Below are 23,275 nucleotides of genomic sequence, written 5' to 3'. Positions count from 1 at the left end.
TAGAGACGGGGTTTCACCATGTTGACCAGGATGGTCTCGATCTCTTGACCTCGTGATCCACCCGCCTCGGCCTCCCAAAGTGCTGGGATTACAGGCTTGAGCCACCGTGCCCGGCCTAGTTTTCCTTTTTCATTGTATCTCTGCCAAGTTTTGGTATCAGGGTGAAGCTGGCCTCTAAGAACGAGTTAAGGAGGAGTCCCTCCTGTTCGATTTTTTGGAATTGTTTCAGTAGAATTGGTACCAGTTTTCTTTGTACATCTGACAGAATCCAGCTATGAATACATCTGGTCCAGGGCTTTTCTGGTTGATAAGTTTTTTATTACTGATTCTATTTTGGAACTCAATATTGGTCTGTTCAGGGTTTCAATTTCGTCTTGATTTAATCTTAGGAGGTTGTTTGTTTCTAGAATTTATCCATTTCCTCTAGATTTTCTAGTTTGTGTTTACAGAGGTATCTTCATTATAGTCTCTGGGGATCTTTTGTATTTCTGTGGGATTGGTTGTAATGTCACCTTTGTTGTTTCTGATTGTGTGGTTATTTGGATCTTCTCTCTATTAATCTAGCATCTAACAAAGGTCTAATACCTACAATCTACAAGAAACAAACAGTTCAACAAGCAGAAAACAAACATCATTAAAAAGTAGGCAAGGACATGAACAGATACTTCTCAAAGTAAGATATACAACTGGCCAACAAGCATATAAAAAAATGCTCAACATCAGTAATCATTAGAGAAACGCAAATCAAAACCACAATGGGACACCACCTTACACCAGTCAGAATGGCTATTATTAAAAAGCCAAAAAACAATAGATGCTGGCAAGGTTATACAATGCTTATACACTGTCAGTGAGAATGTAAATGAGTTCAGCCCCTGTGGAAAGCAGTTTGGAGATTTCTCAAAGAACTTAAAACAGAAATACCATTTGACCCAGCAATGCCATTACTGGGTAAATACCCAAAAGAAAACAAATTGTTCTACATAAAAGACATATGCGCTTATATGTTCATCGCAGCACTACTCACAATAGCAAAAACACAGAATCAACCTAGGTGCTCATCAACAGTGCACTAAAGAAAATATGGTACAGGCTAGGCTCAATGTCTTATGCCTATAATCCCAGCACTCTGGGAGGCCGAGACGGGTGGATCACCTGAGGTCAGGAGTTCAAGACCTACCTGGCCAACATGGTGAAACCCTGTCTCTACCAAAAAAACTACAAAAATTAGTTGGGCATGATGCTGGGTGCTTGTAATCCCAGCTACTCAGGTGGCTGAGGCAGGAGAATCGCTTGAACCCAGAAGGTGGAGTTTGCAGTGAGCCAAGATCGTGGCACTGCACTCTAGCCTGGGCAACAGAACGAGACTGTCTTAACCAAAGGAAAAAAAAAAAAAGAAAGAAAATATAGAACATATATATCATGGAACATTACACAGCCATAAAAAGAATAAAATCATGTCCTTTGCAGCAACAAGGATGCTGCTGGTGGCCATTATCTTAAGTGAATTAACACAGTAACAGAAAACCAAATACTGCATATTCTCATTTTAAGTTAGAGCTACACATCAGGTACTCACAGACATATAGATGGCAACAACAGTCACTGAAGACTACCAGAGGAGGGAAGGAGAGAAGGGAGGGAAGGGAGCAACTGTACCCCAAACATCAGCATCATGCAATATACCCATGTAATAAATCTGTATATCTAAAATAAAAGTTGAAATTATAAAAATAAAAAAGAATCAACTCTCTTACTCATTATTAAGGTTTTACATCAAGTACCTTTTTATTTAACAAACCCTTATCCAGAACTTACTCTATGCTAAGCAGTATCTTAAGCACTTCACAAATGCACTCATTTAATATTCATATTAAATATATGACAACCTTAAAGTATAGTTGCTATCCTTACTTAAAATGAGGAAATGAGGCACAAAGCATGTAAATAACTTGGCCAAAGTCATGCAGTTAGTATGGAAAGCCTCCCTGAACTACTTACTAACTGGATCAAATTTTCTCATTATTAGTTCTTATAGCTCTCTTTTACAGCACTCATCACACTTGAATATTGAACTTATTTCTGTGATTATTTAATATCTGTCTTCCATTGTACAGTGTGTCATGAGGTCTTTCAATTTTTGCTCAACACTGCATTCACAATGGTTAGCGAAATATGTGTCACATTAGGCCAGGCACAGTGGTTCAATTGCTGTCATCCCGGTACTTGAGGAGGCCTAAAAGGGCGGATCACCTGAGGTCAGGAGTTCGAGATCAGCCTGGCTAACATGGTGAAACCTGTCTCTACTAAAAATAGAAAAATTAGCCGGGTGTGGTGGTGCATGCCTGTAATCCTAGCTACTTGGGAGGCCAAGGCAGGAGAATCGCTTGAACCCAGGAGGCAGAGGTTACAGTGAGCCAAGACTGCACCACTGCACTTCAGCCTGGGCAAATGAGCAAGACTCACTTCAAAAAAAAAAAAAAAAAAAAATCACATTAGGTGTTCAACTTTTTTTCTTCAATTTTGAGATAACTGTAGTTCTACGTGTAGTTATGAAATATAATACGGAAAAAAATCCTGTATAACCTTTACCCAGTTTCCATTAATGGAACCATCTTGCAAAACTATAGTACAATATCATGATCAAGATACATTGATACAGTCAAGATACACAACATTCCATCACCACAGGTATCTCTCCTGTTACCCTTTTATAGCCATCCCTTCTTAACCCCTAGCAACCCACAGTGATTTCCACTTCAATAATTTTGCCGTTTCAAGAATGTTATATAAATGATGTTACTTTTAGGGATTAACTCTTTGCTCTCAGCACAATTCTCTGAAGAGTCACCAAGGGTGTTATATGTTGTCAATAGTTCCTTCCTTTTTATCGTAGAAGCCTATGATAACAGACGTGTCATTCACCCACTGAAGAATATCTGCCTTGTTTCTGTGTTCTGGTAACTAGGAATAAAGCTGCTACAAATATACAAGAACAGGTTTTCACAAAATGAATAGTCTTCATTTTTGTGCTAAACACCAAAGAGTACAATAGTTGGGTCATAGAGCAGTCACGTATTTGGTTTTTAAAGAAACTGCCAAATTGTTTTCCAGAGTGGCTGTGCCATTTTACATTTTTACCAACAATGTATGAGTGATCCAGTTTCTTGACATCATTGACAGCATTTGGTGTTGCCACTATTTCTTATTTTAGCCATTCTGATAGATGAATGGTATTATCTTGTTGCTTTAATTTGCACCTTCCTAATGGGTAATGATGTTGGACATTTTTGATGTGCTCATTTACTATATGTGTAGTTCTCTTCAGTGAAATGACTATTTATGTCTTTTGTCCATTTGCTAACTGGACTGCTTTCATTCTGTTGCATGTTAAGGGTTCTTTATACACTCTAGATACTAGCTATTTGTCAGTTGTGTTGTCTGCAAATATTTTCTACCCTCTGTAGTTTATCTTTTCATCTTTTTAACAGGGTCTGTAACGGAGCAAAAATATTTAATTTTGATGAAGTTGAATTTATTAATTTTTCCTTTAAGGAGAGTTCTTTTGGTGGCAAGTCAAAAAACATTTGCCTAACCTTACCTCCCCAAAATTTTCTTTTTTCCCTGAAGCTTTATACTTTAATATTTTTATATTTCAGCCTGTAATCCATTTTGAGTTAATTTTTGTATATGTAAAGTATGAGACATAGGTTGAGGTTCCTTTTTTGGGAGTGGGGGACAGTGTATAGATGTCTAATTGCTCCAGTACTAACTCTTGAAAAAGTTATTTACCTCCATTGAATAGTTTTGTGCTTTTGACAAAAATTAGGCATATCTATGTGGATCTATTTCAGAGTTCTCTGTTCTGTTCCACTGTTCCTCTGTTCCGTGTCTATATCTCTGCCCATACCACACAGTCTTGATTACTGTAGCTACATAATGTCTTGAAATCGTGTAGATTGATTTTTCACACCTGATTCTTCTTTATCATTGCCTTTCATGTAAATTTTAGAATACTCTTGTCCACATCTTAAAAAGATCTTGTTGGGTTAATTAAACTGTATGAATAAATAACAAGTATATAAGAAATGAATAGTACATACCTTCCCTGATGTTGTAAAAGAGCTAAAATTCAACAAGACCTAAATAAATATTTGCCCCAAAAGTGCCTGTCCTCCTACTTTTCCTATCTCAGTTTACAGAATCACCATTTATCTAGTAGCCAAAGCTAGTTTTCAGAGTCATTTATTAATGTATTCGATAATCATTTACAGTACACCTGGCATGTACCATGCACCAAGCCAGGCTCCAGGGTAATGAGTAAGAGCTGGTTCCTATTCCTAAGGCAGTGAAGGGGATGGTCATAAATATCGACAGTATGGTATGATACACATCACAGGAGAGGTATATACAAGGTAGTTGAGAAACCTGAGAAAAGTAAGCAAGCTGGCTGGCAAAGAGTCTGTGAGCACTTAATAGAGGGAAGGTTTTAGCAGAATATTGAATAAGGATAAATTAGGATAAATTAATTGGAGTATGAGGTGAAAAGTCAATACAGGCACACGCAAAAAAAGTATGTGCAACAGCACAGAAGAATCATAGTAAAACCTGCTTGAGTAGCTTATATAAGAGGTAAAGGACTAGAGAGCAGCTACAGAAGTGAACACAGGCCAGATCGTGAAAGGGAGGAGATCATGTGTCATGCTAAGAAACATACTCATCTATACACGGGGAAACCATGAAGAACTTTAAATAGAGAAACCACATGATCAGACATTAATTTTAGCAAGCCAACACCAGCAGCAGTGTGAAAGGCAGATAAGAAGAGTAAGAGACTGAAGCACTACAGATAGAGGAGTTGGAGATGAGACTAGACATCTGACAATACTAAACATAAGATAGTAAGGGCTAAGTGTGACATGATACTTATTGGTTTTCATCCATGGTTCGTGGATGAAAGTCCCGATAGCTCTTATTACATTCTTTTTTTTGAATATTAAATTTAATGTTATGTGAGTAGAGGCGGGATTTTGATATGTTGGGCAGGCTGGTCTCGAACTCCTGGCCTCAAGTGATCCGCCCACCTTGGCCTCCCAAAGTGATGGGATTACCATCGTAAGCCACTGCGCCTGGCCTTATTACAGTCTTTTGTTATAATGTTGAGGGACATTGAACCTCAGAAAACAGAATCTCTTCTCTCTTGCTGACCTCTTCCTGCCCTCCTTTCCGCCAGCCCCAGCCAGGATTCTTATCTTCCACAGTCTTTCTTACTGTGGTTCATAAGACCTTCACTTCAGAAGGGAGCTTGCCCCAGATCCTGGAAGAAGGAGCGCTGCACAGACAGGCAGAAGAATTTGAACAGACAGGTCTTGCTGGGTTTCCCCACTGGCTGTATTAGCATTGTTACGTCATACCCTTTTTGTCCAATCCACATTTCTACAAGGTTGCCAACTGCGCATATGTAATGAAGCCTCCATAAAAACCCAAAAGCACTGGCTTCACAGAGCTTCCGGAGAGCTGAACACTCGGAGGTTCCCGGAAGGTGGCGCGCCAAGGGGAGGCATGGAAGCTCCATGATCTTTCCCTCATACCTCCCGATATGCATCTGTTCATCTGTATCCTTTGAATAATATCCTTTATAATAAACCGGTTAAGTGTTTCTCTGACTTCTGTGAGCTGCTCTGGCACATTAATTGAACTCAAGGATGTAAGGAGGGGGTTCATGGGATCCCCAATTTATAGCCAGTGTATCAGAAGCACAGGCAAAATCAAAATAACCTGGGGCTTGCGATTAGCACTGGAATCGCAAAAGACTCAACCTGTAGTATCTGACACTACCTCCAGGTACACACAGTGTTGGAACTGGGGGGCACCCAGCTGATATCTGCTGCAGAACTGATTGGTTGGTTGCTGTGGGGGGAGAAACCCTCACGTATCTGGTCACATAAGTCTTCTATGTTACTTGTCGTGTTGAGTGAGAGAATAAAAAAATACTTTGGGCCGGGCGCAGTGGCTCAAGCCTGTCATCCCAGCACTTTGGGAGGCTGAGGTGGGTGGATCACGAAGTCAGGAATTCAGTCTGACCAACATAGTGAAACCTCGTCTCTACTAAAAATTCAAAAATTACCCGGGTGTAGTGGCGCACACTTGTTATCCTAGCTACTTAGGAGGCTGAGGCAGGAGAACTGCTTGAACCTGGGAGGCAGAGGTTGCAGTGAGATGAGATCACGCCACTGCACTCCAGCCTGGGGGACAGAGCCAGACTCCGTCTCAGAAAAAAAAGAAAAACACGCTTTGGCTGTTACTCTACCCTGCTCAATGAGACAACAGCAATATTGAGAAGCAGAGAGAGTTTGAAGAAATATTTAAGAAGATCCGGTAATACGATAGAGGGAATGGTAAAGAAGCAGCTAAGGTATCCACTAAGGTTCCAACTTGATTAACTGAAAACAGTTGGCAGAAACAAATTTCAGTCTCCTACAACTCATAGGATTCAAGACCAGAGTGTTCTTTGCAACTTTAGGATACTCCCAGGCTTTAGTTTCTATTCCAGGTCAGACTATAAAGGTTACTTTCAGTACACTGACCTGAGCCCCAAAACTGCAAACACCAGAAGCAGTACACCACCAGAATTTGGGGAGGCGAGCAAAAACAGGAAATCCATGGAAATGGATGGTGAAAGGATCCCCAGCCTGAGATACACACACTAATTTTTCATGGTTCCCAACAAAGTTTTGTCTTTCCCATAAAGGAGACTGACTAGGTGCGGTTGAGGATCACATCTAAGTCCCAAAGGTGTGTCAGTCAACTATCTGTCTGTTAAGCTAAAAAGAAAAGTAGATATAATCTGGGTGACAAAAGAAGAAGATTCTCAATGTCAGCAACTGGAGAGATGGAACAAAAGTCTCAAGAGCAACGAGGGCACAGAAGTGAAAATCTAAGCTAGCCATTTGTATGTAAAGAGCATTTTCATACAAAATTATAAAAACTGCTAAGTACTAGTCACAGATTAAAATATAAAAAGGAATTTTAACGTAACATTCATTTGCTAATGTTTACAGAATAGCTAACAATGTACCAGAAATTATAATTAACATAAACACAGTTTTTATTGTATTAATGCCATTACATTTGTATAGGCCCTACAGCTTTCAGTAGACTTCAGCATAAATTACATTATATATTGTCTTCAAGAGGGATGCTGTAATAGCTTCCTAAAAATCAGTATGTATCCCAGCCCAGTTCAGTGGCCCATGCCTGTAATCCCAACACTTTGGATGTCGAGGTGGAGAGATCACTTGAGGTCAGGAGTTTGAGACCAGTCCAGCCAACAGGAAACCCTGTCTCTACTAAAAATACAAAAATTGGCCCAGCGTGGTGCTCACATCTGTAATCTCAGCACTTTGCGAGGCCAGAGTGAGCAGATCACCTGAGGTCAGGAGTTTGAGATGAACCTAGCCAACATGGTAAAACTTTGTCTCTACAAAAAAGACATGGTAAAACCTGTCTCTACTAAAAAGCCAGGAGTGGTGGTGCACGTCTGTAATCCCAGCTACTCCAGAAGCTGAGGCAAGAGAATCACTTGAACCCAGGAGGCAGAGGTTGCAGTGAGCCAAGATTTCACCACTATACTCCAGATGGGGTGACAGAGACTCTGTCTCCAAAAAGGAAAAAGGCACAACTATACCACAGAAATTAAGTGTGGTCTACTGATCACATTAGCACTGGGCAAGGTTCAATTTAAATCAAGTTTTCAAAGTTCTGAAAGTGAAATCAACATACCTAATCCTTGCTACACTGATCTAATTTTAAACTGACTTTATACAATGACTTTTCTTTATTTGGATACAGTGATTCATCTTCTGCATGCATATATTAGAGATACCTTCTTTTTTTTTTTTTTTTTTTTTTTTTTTTTTTTATTTTTTTTTTTTTTTTTTTTTTTTTTTTTTTTTTTTTTTTTTTTTTTTTTTTTTTTTTTTTTTTGAGACAGAGTCTTACTTTGTCGCCCAGGCCGGGGTGCAGTCACATAATCTTGACCCACTACAACCTCTGCCTCTCAGGTTCAAGGGATTCTCCTGCCTTAGTCTCCCAAGTAGCTGGGATTACAGGCACCTGCCACGATGCTCTGCTAATTTTTGTATTTTTAGTAAAGACGGGATTTTATACCATGTTGGTCAGGCTGGTCTCAAACTCCCAACCTCAGGTGACCTGCTCACCTCGACCTCCCAAAGTGCTGGGATTACAGGTGTGACCCACTGCACCGGTGATATTAGAGATACCTAAAAGGATCTATGATACATTAGAGTCACTGATTTCTATCAGAAAAGTAGGGATAATTATGAGTATTATTTTGGTACTATACACAATTAAAAATGAAAAAATTATGTTTTATGTAGAGATATGTTTGGGCAAATTATTAAACCCAGCTACTTCCATAAACCATATGAAGTATCACAATAAAAGACATATGCGATGGGACTTATTTTTTAAAAAGGGCAAAAGAGCAAGATTAGGTGAAGAAAAGGAGGGGAAAGTGTTTAATTCGACCCACAGGGTATTAAAACAACAAATTTATTTTAATACAAATTGTCAACACATACAAAATAAGACAATAATAAAACTAGTTTTTCACAAAATAATATTACTTGATAATTTATCCTTATTGTCCATTCAGTTACCTGCATGTCAAAATTGCTGTGCCTTATTTTTCTTTAAAAATGCAATAAGTGAATAACCTACTGAGGGAAATAGCTCTCTGAAGAAAATGTCTTAGACCTACAAAATCTTTTCACAACATGCAAAAGTTAAATGCTATTATTCACAATAGCCAACATATGGAAACAACCTAAGTGACGATCCAGTGATGAATGGATAAAGAAAATGTGGTATAGATACAGAATGGAACACTATATAGCCTTTAAAAAGGAAGAAAATTATGTCATTTTCAACAACATAGATTAACCTGGAGGACATTATGCTAAGTGAAATAAACCAGACACAAAAAAACCAAATACTACATGATCTCACATATATGTAAAATCTTTAAAAAAAAAAAAAAAGCCAAGCTCAGGGAGGCAGAGAGCAGAATGGCAGTCTACAGAGGCTGCAGAGAGTGGGGAAATAGGAAAGGAGAGAGGTCAAAGGATACAAAGTTTCAGTTACAGGAGTAAGTTTTAGAGATCTATTGCACACCATAGTGACTATAGTTAATAATAATGTACTAAGGCCGGGCGGGCGCGGTGGCTCAAGCCTGTAATCCCAGCACTTTGGGAGGCCGAGGCGGGTGGATCGCAAGGTCAAGAGATCAAGACCATCCTGGTCAACATGGTGAAACCCCGTATCTACTAAAAAAATACAAAAAATCAGCTGGGCATGGTGGCGCGTGCCTGTAATCCCAGCGACTCAGGAGGCTGAGGCAGGAGAATTGCCTGAACCCGGGAGGCGGAGGTTGCGGTGAGCCGAGATCGCGCCATTGCACTCCAGCCTGGGTAACAAGAGCGAAACTCTGTCTCCAAAAAAAAAAATAAATAAATAAAAATAAAAATAATAATGTACTATATACCTCAAAATTGCTAAGAGTTAATTTTAAATATTCTCACCACAAATGACAAGTAGGTGGTATGATGGCTATGTTAATTTGCTTGATTTAATCTTTCCACAATATATACTTTTATCAAAACATAACATCGTACCCCATAAGTATATATCCCATCACATTATACCCCATATGTTAGTATTTGTCAATTAAAAATAAATAAAAACAGACCAAAAAACCCAAATTCCTCAGAGGCAGTGGGTATAAACACTAAACGATTTTGAAAGGACAAAGGAATAAACACACATACAAATATAACACTCACATAATGAGGAAGAAAGATAAAACAATAAACCAATAATACGTTGCTGTGGAAGACAGAAACTTTGAAAACTAAATAGTCATTATTTTAAAAGATAGAAACTATTCAATTAGATCCCACAAGAAATAGCAATAAATACATTTATTTAACTTGGTTCCAGTCAAATGTGCAGATCAAATCTCTCCAGATTTCAGCAATGAAAGTGAGGCAGTGAGGTTCATTCTCCATTTTAAGCTTTACTGAAGATTTATCTTTAAGAATCAAAAGGAATCACAGCTACAATGTTTATGTACAGATGTGAATGTATATATTTTAAAAATTTAAAAGTTTATGAGACTAGTAAGATTATGAGTATCCTTTTAAAAACACTGTTTCCCAGACTTTCTGTAATTTTACGTTGCTTTTATAATTGAACCTACACGACTTGTCTCTTATGGTTTTTCTCTAGTATTTTGACTATTCTAAATTGCAATATGGTGCAGCATCAAGCAGGAGCTCTGAAATCATACTCCCAGGCTTCAGTCTCAGTTCTGACAGCCACTGTTGGGCGGGATAAATTTTCTGTGCTTCAGTTTCTATGAATGTAAACGGGATTAGTGAAAGTACCTAATTCGTCGAGTTGAGGTGAAAATTGAGATAATTCACAAAAATCACTTGGAAAAGAACCTGAAACCATAGAATGCATTCAATAAATATTAACACTTATTATAAAATATCATACATTTTAGATCCCTGCTGACAAGTCTGACTACCAAACTAAGTTGGAAGTTCTACAAAGCAGTGATAGTGGCCAAACCCCACAGGATGCTGCTTTGATATAGGACCCACCACAGAGATCAAATCTGGCTTCCTGAGCCTTTTGAAAATTATTACCAACATGTCACAACAGGAAATGCAAAGCCTACCAGTAACATGATCTGGAAAACAGCCAATTTACTAACACAAACCCATAACATCAACAAATCTGGCCCCTGAACCACATCTAACCAAAAGTAGCTGACATATTTACATTCTTAATGAGCTATGTATGATTGATAACACATGCTAAAGCACAATTTCCAAGTAAAGACGGAGGTACTATACATTCATATCAACTTCTTAAAATAATTTAACTCATCATTCAAGCAAAGCAGCAAAGTTTATGAGGTGGTGGGGGGAGTAAAAGGTGGGAAGAGTATGCAATTTGTGATGAATTCTGCCAACAGTGACTGTCTCTATTGACTAGAAGCCATAAGGGCATATTCAATTTGAGAATTTATCTGTAGGTCACACACACGGTTTTTAAAGCCATACTATATAACAAGTCACTAGTAGCAGCAGCACCTTTTAAGATGAAAGTCAACAATATATACATAAGCACTTTAACGCCCACAGGTACTCTTGAACTGAACAAATACTATTTGGTAGTGACTCACAAAGACATGCAGAATTGACTGATAGCTATTTCCATACTGACCTCATCAAAAAAAAAAATCTTCTAAATTAACTATTTAAAGATGAAAGTAAAAGCGCTTCTGGAAAGATTCAATGATTATACAAGCCACAATGATGCTACAGTAACTGAATGGCATAGCTCAAAAAGTTTATGTTTGTAAATCAGAACTTATGAATTATATATCTATGTGAAAGTTATGGTCACTGTTGCTTCAATTCCAAAAACAGGAATTTCTTTCCAAAGGAAACAGAAATCTCAGTCTCTAATATGCACGACATATGTAATTATCTTCTATGTGCTCCAGTTTTAAAATGCCATACAAATAAAGCATACCACATGCAAAGTTAATTTCTGAGATTCTAAGGCAGTTTCTGATGATTTAAGATCAAACCACAAATATTATACACACACAAAATATTTTACATACACATATATCTAAAGATAGAAAAACAATATTATTTTTAAATTGGGGAAAATTTAGCGAAAGTAAAACCCACTCTTCTAAGTTTAATCTTTTCCTGGAACCCATTTCCATTCTATTCAGAGGTCCTTCGACGGTTACTGAAGCAGATGTGTGAAATTTTAAAGAATGTCTGAGGGTATACACCGGATCAGGATGGGTATGCACCCCGATTCATGAAGTACCTTTCAACATCATGTGGGTACATTGTAAGAGAAACCACGATGGCCTCACAGTTGACCCAAAATCTGTGAACCTGAGAGCTGAGGAATCTTCGCTCATACAATGCAACTCACCTCGCAGCTCAGAGACATAGCAAAATCGGTGGCTGTTTTCTGCGCTGCCTTTGGATTCTGCATCTGTTTCAAACCTAAAACCTAGCTACCCTGGGAGCTCCACCTGGAGATAGCCTGACACAACGAAAACTATCGCGATTTAAAAGATACCTGACGTTTTCTACTGCAGAGGTTACGGAAATTTTGCCAGGTGGGACTTTTATTGTCCTCCTTCAAACACGGGAGCAACATGAAGTTAAACCCTCTCGCTTTGGAGGTCCCTGGAGTCAACCTGCTTCTGCCCACAATTAAAAATAAAAATCTCCAACCTCACTTCCCCTTAAGACTAAAACTGAATCCATGCTCTAACTCGGGAGTAAAGTAGGATGGCTTTCAACCCACCACACCCTCCTCACTCATTATTCCGGGCCGCGGGCGAACTAGGACACTGGGAAAAGGGCTGCAGGTTCCGGACCGCACCGGCCCTGACCCGCAGAAAGGGAAGAGAAGCTGCAGGAGTCAGGAGTCCGACAGGTACGTCCCCGGCGTCGACGCGTGACGCCACGGCGTTGACGTGAACGGCCGTTCAGCGTCAGGCCGTCCCAGCACCTCCTCCTCCGACGAGTCTTTGAGCCGCGTCGGCGCCTATTGGACGGCGTGAGAACCGTGGGCGGGCCGGGGCTGGGTCACGAGGAGGAGGAGCGGGGCCAGTAGCCTCATTCTGAGGGCCGCGCGGACTGCAAAGCCTTTCTTTAGCGATTAGCTCACGTCAGTCATGCATTCCTGTTTGCCTGGCCCGTGACCTCGCGCGAGGCGGCCGCCTTGTGGGAGGCGTTTCGGTGAGGACACAGGCGCTGGGTGTTCCCAGTGTTACGCGGAGCTCGGATTCACTCCAGGGAGAGGCCACAGCGTCCTGGAGCAGCTTGTGAAACTAGCAAGCATCGGCCGTGAAAATGAAAAGTGTTGGCAGCCGTCGACGAGCACAGGTTCCTAAAACTTAGATCGGAGAAAAGTGCCGGCCTCTGAATTGAAACCAGCACCCAAAGCCCTCTGCGCCTATAGGTGGCGTGCGGGCAGGGAGTGCAGTGGTGTCACCTCGCCTCGTTTGTCGTCGCTGCTTGTGTCCTTAACATACATACAAAAAGGGTAACTCGAATTTAGCCATCACGCATTTTCAAAAATACCGCTTGGAAATGAAATGTTTGGAGAAAATCTGTAAGCTAGGGTTTCTACACGGTCTGAATTGAGTTCATTTCCGTGTAGCAAACATGTATTGAGTTCCCAGCGTGGGTCACAGTATTTACTAAACCTGATCCCGCGTTCAAGGAGCTATGTTCCGATGCAGGGGCTGGGCGATGCGGTGGGAGAATGCGTGGCCACAGCTGTAGCATGCTGACAGCCTGCTGAGCGGGTACAGGTTTGGCATTTCTTTAGCAGATGTGCGGGATCAATTTGAGTGTCACCACTGGGTGGCAGAATTGAGACCCGTGAACGTTTAATATCTCCTGTTTATTTAGTATGTTATGAATATACACTTACTAAGGAATATTAAGTGCCTGTTGTCTATTTTGTGCTTCATGAATATTAAATAATATCTGGTCTCCAGCGTTTTCTGTTTTTACATGTACATAGTCCACTGACTATCTGTTTTGCAGGCTAGCAACACGTGAGCTTTGTTCACCGATTTCTTTCCTTCTAGAGCAGAATTGAATATTCTCAAAGACAGCTCGGGGCTTCCCAGCTGGTATAGTGCGCATGGTGATCACAGTGCAGTCAAGCTTCTCAGGACCTCTTTCATTACTTTTATCAAGGTAGGGTTTGTAGAACTATGGTAATCCAAGCATAATTTTCTCTTACCTGGGACACTGTTGGCCAGGATTCTTAGATTCTTCTTAGAAAATGCGGAAAAGCAGGCAAAAACTTTTCCAAACTAAGTGGAATTTTTACAAGAGATTTACTCACATGTTTTTTTTTCCTCTCACTGTAGTTACGTAGCTAATTTTGGAAAGGCACGTAAATTTTAAGAATGTAGACAGTAGTTGTGGTCTATTAGTCAATCTTACCTGCTTTCTACAACGATGAAAAATTCTTTTATGGTACTTAGTTTCTTCATGGAGGATTGTCCCAAGGATCTCTTAACTGTGCGAGAACAAGTCTGCACGTTTTGTTTTTTGTAATATTATTCCTATTATGCACTACCTTATTCCTTTATGAAAACTTATTTTCAGGTGATGGTTTCTGGCATACATAATCATCGCACCAGTGGTTCTCAATCTTCACTTTGCATCAGAGCCATCTAGGGAGCTTCAGAAAAATATCCTTGCCTAGGCCCCACTCCCAGAAATCCTGTCTTCATTGTCCCCATGTTGGACCTAAGCATCCCAGTGTTTAATTATTCCTAGTTGATCCAAGGGGCTCAGTCAGAAACACTGTGTTACTTGTGGGGCAATATATTTAAACAGTGTGGTATGTGATTGCTTGGTGACAAAACAATAGATCACATCTGCGAAAAAAAACTTTCTCTGCAATCCCTCTGGTGTTTGTGTCAGAGAATCTGGTGATGTTGAACTTCCTCTTCAACAGACTGGTGGGAGGAAACAACAGTGGAAGCACCACAGCCAGATCTTCGGTGCATTTTAAGTGCCCTAATGTGAGTACTTTCAGCCTGATCTCATTCCATCACGGTAAATACTACAGAAAGGATCCTGATTGATCAGCGTTCTTACCAGATCCTTTATTTTAGTGGGAGTGATTAAGAAGGAACTTCTTAGGGCCGAGATAATTCCCAGTAAGGCGGTTTACAGACTCAACTGTGGGCTTTTCTCCCATTTGAAAATAATTCAACAGCCCACCTGATCACTATACTGTAAATACCTGCTCCTGGAACCTTAAGAGGAGTTTGTATTAGTATCCAAGTGCTATTGTAACACATTCCCACAAATTTACTGGTTTGAAACAGTACACATTTTGATCTTAGAGTTCTGTAGGGTGAAAGTCTGACTGCCATAGGTTTCACTGGTTAAAAATCAAGGTGTTGGCAGGGCTGTTTTCTTTTACAGGCTCTAGGGGAGAATCCACTTTCATGCCTTTTGCAGCTTCTAGAGGTCACTTGACTTCCTTGGCTCATTGCCCCCTTCCTCCATCTTCAAAGCCAGCAATGGAAGGCTGAATGTTTCTCATACCATATATAATTCCCCCTTGCCACGTAATCTAATATATTCACTTGTTCCAGGGATTGGGGCAGCAGTGAGGGGTGTTATGTTGCCTACCATAGGGTGCTTAAATTCCTCTTTCAACCACAAGTCTCTAGGCATTTTTTAAAAGCCCTCAGTATACAGGAAGTATTTGGAGATATAGCAAAATAAGTTATGTGAAAAGGGTCAGTTTCTTCTGTAGTCAGATTTTTCTGGCTAGGACCGGTTGGAGCTTAAGTTAATAATAACAAATATGTAACCAGTATTCAAATTAGCTTTACACTTCCCTCACCAACCAACCAAGAAAACTATTGGTGCCTCAAGGAAAGGGAAAAGGAAAAAAAGATTGACTCACGGTGTAAGCGTTTGCCAATTACAACTAGGTGTAGGATCATAGGTTCCTGGCAGATATGAACAAGAGAAACAAATTGAGGTAGCGCAAACCTTTCCCTCTGCCAGCAATTCTATCCCTCTGGGAGTGGCAGGTTGTATGATACTATTTCATAGAAATGGCAAAGTAAAGAGCACTGGGAATCATATCTCAGTTTCTTCTATCTTGCTCCCTGGATCAGTCAAGTTACTGTGAACTTTCCTTGAAGTAAAAAAAAAACCCAGAAATAGGATTAATTCCCATAACAACTTTTAAAAAATACATTTTAAGCCAGGCGCAGTGGCTGACGCCTGTAATCCCAGCACTTTGAGAGGCCAAAGTGGGTGGATCACAAGGCCAGGAGTTCAAGAACAGCCTGGCCAACATGGTGAAGCCCTGTCTCTACTAAAAATACAAAAATTAGCTGGGTGTGGTGGCAGGTGCCTGTAGTCCCAGCTACTCTTGAGGCTGAGACAAGAGAATCGCTTGAACCCAGGAGGCGGAGGTTGTAGTGAGCCGAGATGGCGCCACTGCACTCCAGCCTGGATGATAGGGCGAGACTCTGCCTCAAAAACATATTTTAAAAGTTCCACAGAAAAATCAAACAAGATTTTATAGCTCTACTTCATGTATTTATGAGTTGTTTCAGCAAAAGAACTTTGATCTTATGTTTCAGAGAGAATGGAAGAGATTCTAATGTGCTATCAGGAAAATAGTAATGTGGTTCTAGTCTAGAATTTCCTCCTGATCCTACTAGCATCATAGAAGTAAGTCAAAGTATCCTTTTCTTCTCTTTTGTCTTTTCCCCAAAGATAGCATAAAGTTATCCAAAATAGCTTTGCACTTCTGATTACAATTTGAGACCTCTGACGACATGGCAAACAATCTTCCAGTTTAGTGTGATTGTTTCCTACAAAACTCCCTCAGTAGGACTTGATACACTCAAAGCTTTTTCAGCCAATCATATCTGAAAACAGACTCGTGAAGTGACTTGTTTCTCAGGCTGCACACAGCTAAGGGCACAGTGTTTTGTTTTATTCATCCTAGAAACAGGTTATGATCATTCTCTTCAGATGGTTGACTCATCTGTGAATCCTGGCAGGTGACCCAATTCAGAAAGCCAGAAACTCAGGAGCAAACTAGATGTTTTATCTTTGCATATGGAACTGGGCCTACCAGATTAAAATCCAGAAATGCATTAGGCTGCTACAGTTTAATTCATAGCTACACAGAGTTAATGGTGAGTTCAAACCAACTAAGGCTAGAGTAGACTTTCAGGAATGTGGCTTAAATACTAAAAATTTCCTAGAATGTAGCAAGGTGGAGTACTAAATGCCAAGACATTGACTTTTTTTTCTCTCATGGATTTGAATATTACATGTCTGCAAGAGATCTGGATTTTAGAGAATGCTTTTCTTCATATTTAATATTTTAGGTCCTTCTCTAATCACAAAAGATTGTAGATCAGTATAATCAGACACACCTTCACAACTACATGATCTTTTAATAACATCATTTACATATGAATTTTACAAAAGGAAAATATTTCAGTGTAGTTCTATACCAGCCATTTGCTCTAATGTGTTATTCTCTATTTGTTATTCTATTTTGTTTCAGCTTGCTGCCTGCTTTCTAGAAAAAAGGAATAACAATATCCATTCCTTGAATATGTTTGTCCCCATCATCTAACATATAGTGCTTAATTCATTGTGAATGCATGGCAGAATATATTTCTGAAAAGTCTCTAGTAGAATAGCTCAGGCATACTGCTAGTCCCCTCCCATTTACTATACTACCACTATTAATAAAGAGTTAAGAACTTTTCATAACCAAAACATAGAAGTATTAAAGTGAGAAAACTATGCATACATTTTGACCCAGCAAACCTACTTTTAGAAATCTATCCCACAGAAATAATTATACCATTGGAAATAATATGTCTACTGAATGGAGTAGATTTTGGTCTAGCNTAATATAAAGCAACTTAAAAAAATGATTACCCAATGTGGTGCAGAATTCTTACCCTTTAGAAAATGTTGCTGAATCCTAGCCAAGGACAGATATACCATATCATGAAATGTCAATATCATTCACAAGAATTAGTTGATATCCACATAGATGTTCATGTTATACTATTAAATTTAAAAATGTAAGTTGCAAAATAATGTGTATACCATAATCCCAGCCAGGCACAGTGGCCCATGCCTGTAATCCCAGCACTTTGGGAGGCCAAAGCAGGTGGATTACTTGAGCTCAGGTGTTCGAAACCAGCCTGGGCAATGTGGTAAAACCTGTCTCTACAAAAAAACACACACAAAAAGCCTGGGCAACATGGCAAAACCCTGTCTCTACCAAAAAAAAAAAAAAAATTAGCCAGGTGTGGTGGCACTCACCTGTAGTCTCAGCTACTTGGGAGGCTGAAGTGGGAGACTCACTTGAGCTAGAAGGCAGAGGTTGCAGGGAGCTAAGATTGCGCTACTACACTCCAGCCTGGGAAACAGAATGAGATCCCGTCTCAGAAACAAAAAAAACTAAGGAACTTAGGTTTTTACATTTTTAGGAACTTAGTGAAAAATTCAGATGATATTCATGGAACTGTTAACATTGGTTTTGTGGAGGACAGCACAGAAGGGAGCTCTGGGAAGGAGGAGGTGGGCTCTATCTTTGTGCACTTGTGTTATTTGCTTGTTGCAAGAAGCAAAAACTTTTTTGTTTGAAAGAAAAGTTCAATAAAATATTTAAAGAAAAAGAAGCCCCAAAGTATTCTTGTTTAAAAATAAAAAAAAAAAATTAATTGTACAGGGTTATGTAAACCAGAAAGGGAATCATCAAGTAATCATCTTAGGTAACCTGCTTTATATATCAATGGCATATAAGTAAGTTATATGATTGATATATCAATGGTATCTGCCTATGTCAATAAAAATAGATCCTGATTACTGTTTTAAATGGCTTTAGATTATTTCGTCGTTTGGATATATTATAATTTAATCAATTCCCTGTTAAACATTTATATTATTTCTAGTTTTTCTGGTTATAAACAATAATGGTTATTCTTGTATATAAATCATTGCTCACTTGTCCTAGAAGTTAAATTGCTGAGTCAGAGGATACGCATACTGCTATCATGCCTTCTAGAAAGACTGTAGCATTTTATAGTCCCACCAATAGTTTATGACATGAGCCTAAAGAATTCTCTAAGGAGGTTAGCTGACTAGCCATTCTTCCTGTAAGCAGCAAAAAGAATTTGCTTAGATTAGCCGTTGGCAACACTTCACTTTGATGTACAAAAGGATTTGGGTAGAACTACAATTGTGCATTCAGACACCAGATTTCCTACCGACTGACCGGGGGTGGGAGGGCCCACAAGAGAGTAGTCTAGAAGTGGAAAGAATGAGGAAAATCAGCCTTTTGTAGCTGTATAGAGATTGAAGAGGAGATGAAACAAGGCAAATTTTCTCCAGCTTTTCAGCTTGGGTGACTTGCAGCGCCGTCTTCTGGCAAAGCTGCCAAAACCTTTCAATGTCGCTGGTAGGAATAAGGTTGGCCGCTCAGGGTGACACCAGCTGATATCCGTTATTATAGTTTTAGGGGAAATCTCTTCTTACCTTCGCCAGTCCCGCAGTGAAAAAAGGTACTTAGACTGCTATACACCCCCAACCCTTCAATGAACAGACAAGTAGTTTATACATCTTATTTATACATACTATAAACTACTTGTCTGTATATTGAAGGGTTTGGCGGTGTATAGCCGTCTGTACCTTTATTCGATGTAAAGGTATAGAAAACCACATTACAGTTTAAAAAAAATTTTCAAGACTTAAACATTCTTTGTTTTAACCATCCAAAATATAATAGGGAAAAGCTTGCTTTTTAAAGCGAAATTACTTTTTAAAATGTGGTAAGTAGTAATTCTTAAGTGCGCTTTCAAGTAAAAAAAAAGTCCCTTTTTTTAGTAGGCGTGGGAAAATTTTACATGCTTTATATTCCAAATTGGCTTCAACCAGTGATCTCTTTCCCTTATCTCTGCATGACTCTTAATAGCTTTACACTCCTCTCCATCTTTTTCATCCCTGATGTCTCTTTTCTTTCTTCCCGCCTGCAGAACCCGCCCCGCCCGTCCTTTCGCACCCCTCCTGACCCACAGTTCTAGCCTTGCCGCCGGGCTCCTTTCCAGCCGCTTCCGCAGCGTGCCGCCTTCCGCGCGCTGACGTCACACTCTAGCGCCGGTGACGCGCCGGCCGCTCCCCCTTCGTCTGCGTTTGCTTTGGGACGCCCGCTTGCGGAGTCCTTACCCTGGCGTCTCGAGTGGTTGTCCCCATAACTCGGACTCTAGAGCCGCTGTTGCGAGGCAGGAGCACGTGGCAGCCAGGTAGCTTCCCAGTCCCGAGTGCCGCCTGTCCCCACCCCGCGGTGGCCACTAGCAACAACCTCTGTGAAGTTGGAGAGGCGGTGACGGAGGCATTCCCCCAGCTGTACCCCGCCGTTTCCAAGGGGCTCGGAAACCAGTTTGTTTGTTTCGTCGGGGTGGTGTCGACCTGTCCTACGGGCGTGGCTCGAGGCAGGACGGAGTCAAACTCGTGGTGTCAGCTGAAGACGAGTGTCAGGTGTGGAGAGTCTCAGTGCCCCCTTTCAGTCTGGACTGTGAGCTGCTGCTGGTTAGAAAGACTTGGTTTCTCTTTCAGGATGGTACCTCTGCTGTATTAAGCCCCATAGGAAGACTGCCACACCTAGACTGATGCTTATTAGTCATCACCGTTATCCCTACTAACGTCCTGTGTCACTGAGGTGAGTGCCACTTGGGGGAAGCAAGGACATGCAAAATGGAAAAAATAATCCTGGAAATGAGATAGATGTGCGTAGACATGCTTATATTGACATTGCACAGATAATCGCCACCTTAAGTGTTTGCAGGGAAAATACCTTAATCTTATTAAATGTTAATTATTTCAGAAACTATGTATTACAAAGGAATTCTTGGACACTGCAGTGTTTTTAAAAACTAGAGCGGTAGTGAGATTAAAATAATAGGAATCTTAGTATGGATAAGCAAGCATTTAGATTGCTTATATTGTCTCCAATCTTAAATTACAGATAAATTTTAATTAGGAAGCTAATGTGAGTAGTAGTTAGCTGGTTACCCTGTAATCTTCGAATTTCAGTTTCCATGATTTGACACAGTTTCCGTATGTAAGGTATTAATAGTTCTTCCACTTTAAGTTTATCATTACTTTTTATGCAGTCCCATTTTTTGTTCTTTAAGATCTGCTTTAAAAACAGAAATATGTTTTCTTTCCTCGGTAAGTTTCATTAGAAATGTTTATGAACGACTAAAAATAGCATCCAATCTAAGTTAATAATAACCTTTCTTATGATGCAGCAGTATTGTAGAGCTGATGGAGGGGAGCCAAATTTGGGGATAAATAGCTCCTTGTTTCTAGTTTAGATTTTTCTGATATTAGAGGTTCTACAGACTTGTTTCACTTAAAATTGCCATTGTTGCTAGGTGCAATGTAAGGAGCCTAGTTTGAGGAAAGACAGGTTTTTTCACAATAAAAGTCACTGTCAGGAATTTAATAAAGACTGTGGAACTCGACCAGAAGAGTTCTTTTGAGGTCGTGTGAATAATACATTGACATCGTATTTCCACGTAAATTTTGCTCTATCTGATCTTTTGCCTGCTAATCTAAGTCATGAACATGACACCTTTTAACAAATATAAATTCTTTATTTACCTGTTGGTAGTTTCCACCTCAAAATCTGTTGAATACTTTCTGAATAGACTTACAGAGAAGAACAAATATTTTGAAAAAAGTCTTAACAGAAATTCCATTTTTGCTTTCTGCTTTTTCAAATAAAGGGAATAAAGAACTTTTTTCCCTGAAAAGATACATCGACCTCTCTCACAATTCAAAATGGCATTTATTGCTTAGGGAGAACTGTATGCATAGATTGTAGCTGCAGGCAGTTCCAAAAGACTTCTTGAAATCTGCTGCCGTTTCTTTACCAATGTTTCCCTTCAAGACAGCCTCTCTGTAGAATATCGGAAACGCCTGATGAGAGCTTAATGCTTAACAGCATGTGTTCCAGATTAATCGAAGTTGAGTTTTTTATTAATATACTCTATTTTTATATGTGGTTCGCAAAACTTTATTATGCTAAAAATTGCTTATTTGTGGCTTTAAAGAAATTCTTAGTGGCTGGGCACGGTGGCTTATGCCTGTAATTCCAGCACTTTTCGGGGCCAAGCTGGGCAGATCACTTGAGGTCAGGAGTTCGAGACAAGCCTGGCCAACCAGGTGAAACCTGTTTCTAACAAAAAATACAAAAAAATTAGCTGGGCGTGGTGTCTCCCACCTGCAATTCAGCACTTTGGGAGGCCGAGGAGGGTGGATCACGAGGTCAGGAGATTGAGACCATCCTCCCTAACATCGTGAACCTCGTCTTTACTAAAACAAAAAAAATAGCTGGGCGTGGTGGCACAAGCCTGTAGTCCCAGCTACTCGGGAGGCTGAGGCAGGAGAATCGCTTCAACCTGAGAGGCAGAGGTTGCAGTGAGCTGAGATCATGCCACTGCACTCCAGCCTGGGTGACAGAGTGAGACTCTTAATCAATCAATACAAAAAATGAGCCGGGCATGGTGGCACGTGCCTGTAATCCCAGCTACTTGGGAGGCTGAGGCTGGAGAATTGCTTGAACCCAGGAGGCAGAGGGTGCCGTGAGCCGAAATAGTGCCACGGTACTCCAGACTTGGCGACGGAACAGGACTCCGTCTCCAAAAAAAAAAAATGGAAGAAAGAAATTCTTAGTAAAATGTGAGAAAAGATGTCTAATTTGACTAGAGGCTGAGGTACATTTTTCTGGAATGTAGTTCACATACTTGAAAAGAAGGGTGATGCCTTAGAAAAACTTTGTCAAAAGTGAGGGGTTTGGAAATGGGGAATTGCTGAAGGATTTTAATTGGAGAAATTGATTTAGCCAGTATTCTTACTATTTCTATCAGATATTATTGTTTTTCATATTTAACATTATTGTTTTGAATGGATAATACGTTTGTATGGTTCAAAATTCAGAAAGTACGAAAGATTGAAAAATCTTTTCAACTACTCAGTTGCCTTCTGTGTAGGCAATATTGCTAGTTTATTGTGTATCTCTCTATAGGTATTATACTAGCCAGGGGTGTGTGTGTATATATATAAATATGTGTATACACATATATGAGTAAATGTAAGTATAAATATATACGTAAGTATTTTCTTTTACTAAACAAATGATAGCATGCCATATTTATTCTGATTCCTAAAAATCTAACACTGTATTGAGAAATATCAGCATAAAAGTTGCTGTGTTGACTGTATGTGGATTGTTAACATTTTGCCCTATTAGAAACAGTGCTGCAGAGAATAACTTTGTATGTACTTTATTTTCCTACATTTGGAAATATTTATAGGGTAAATTCCTAGAAGTTGAATCACTGGATTAAAGTTTCTGTACCCTTATAATTTTGGTAGATATGGCCAAATTGTTTTCCTTAGTGTTTATACCAATTTATACTCCCATTATATTGTTTTCTTCTATTCCCTACAAAACAGTATGGTAATAAACTGTGAATTTTGCTATTCTGATTGATGAAACGTGCTGTCTCTTGTTCTAAAAAAAAAAAAAATTGTGGTTAAATATA

At 39.7% G+C, this 23,275-nt stretch overlaps 2 protein-coding genes across 3 annotated transcripts in view; one reads left to right on the top strand and one right to left on the bottom strand.

Moving 5' to 3' along the window:
* The window catches only part of CLCN3 (chloride voltage-gated channel 3), a 100,620-nt gene extending 88,019 nt beyond the window's left edge, over positions 1–12,601 (bottom strand). The window contains exon 1 of one of the 2 annotated variants that reach the window (XM_017546665.2): positions 12,052–12,601. The gene's annotated coding sequence lies outside the window, so the exon portion shown is untranslated. The remainder of the gene's footprint in view (positions 1–12,051) is intronic. The other variant, XM_017546668.2, reaches the window with a different exon arrangement.
* A 7,571-nt stretch (positions 12,602–20,172) lies between these two features.
* Positions 20,173–23,275, top strand: part of LOC108316687 (serine/threonine-protein kinase Nek1) — a 174,516-nt gene continuing 171,413 nt past the window's right edge. The window contains exon 1 of the mRNA XM_017546660.2: positions 20,173–20,382. The gene's annotated coding sequence lies outside the window, so the exon portion shown is untranslated. The remainder of the gene's footprint in view (positions 20,383–23,275) is intronic.

Source organism: Cebus imitator, unplaced genomic scaffold, assembly GCF_001604975.1.
Source record: "Cebus imitator isolate Cc_AM_T3 unplaced genomic scaffold, Cebus_imitator-1.0 Scaffold190, whole genome shotgun sequence".
Classification (NCBI taxonomy): Eukaryota; Metazoa; Chordata; class Mammalia; order Primates; family Cebidae; genus Cebus; species Cebus imitator.
This window is presented reverse-complemented; position numbering and strand designations above follow the sequence as displayed.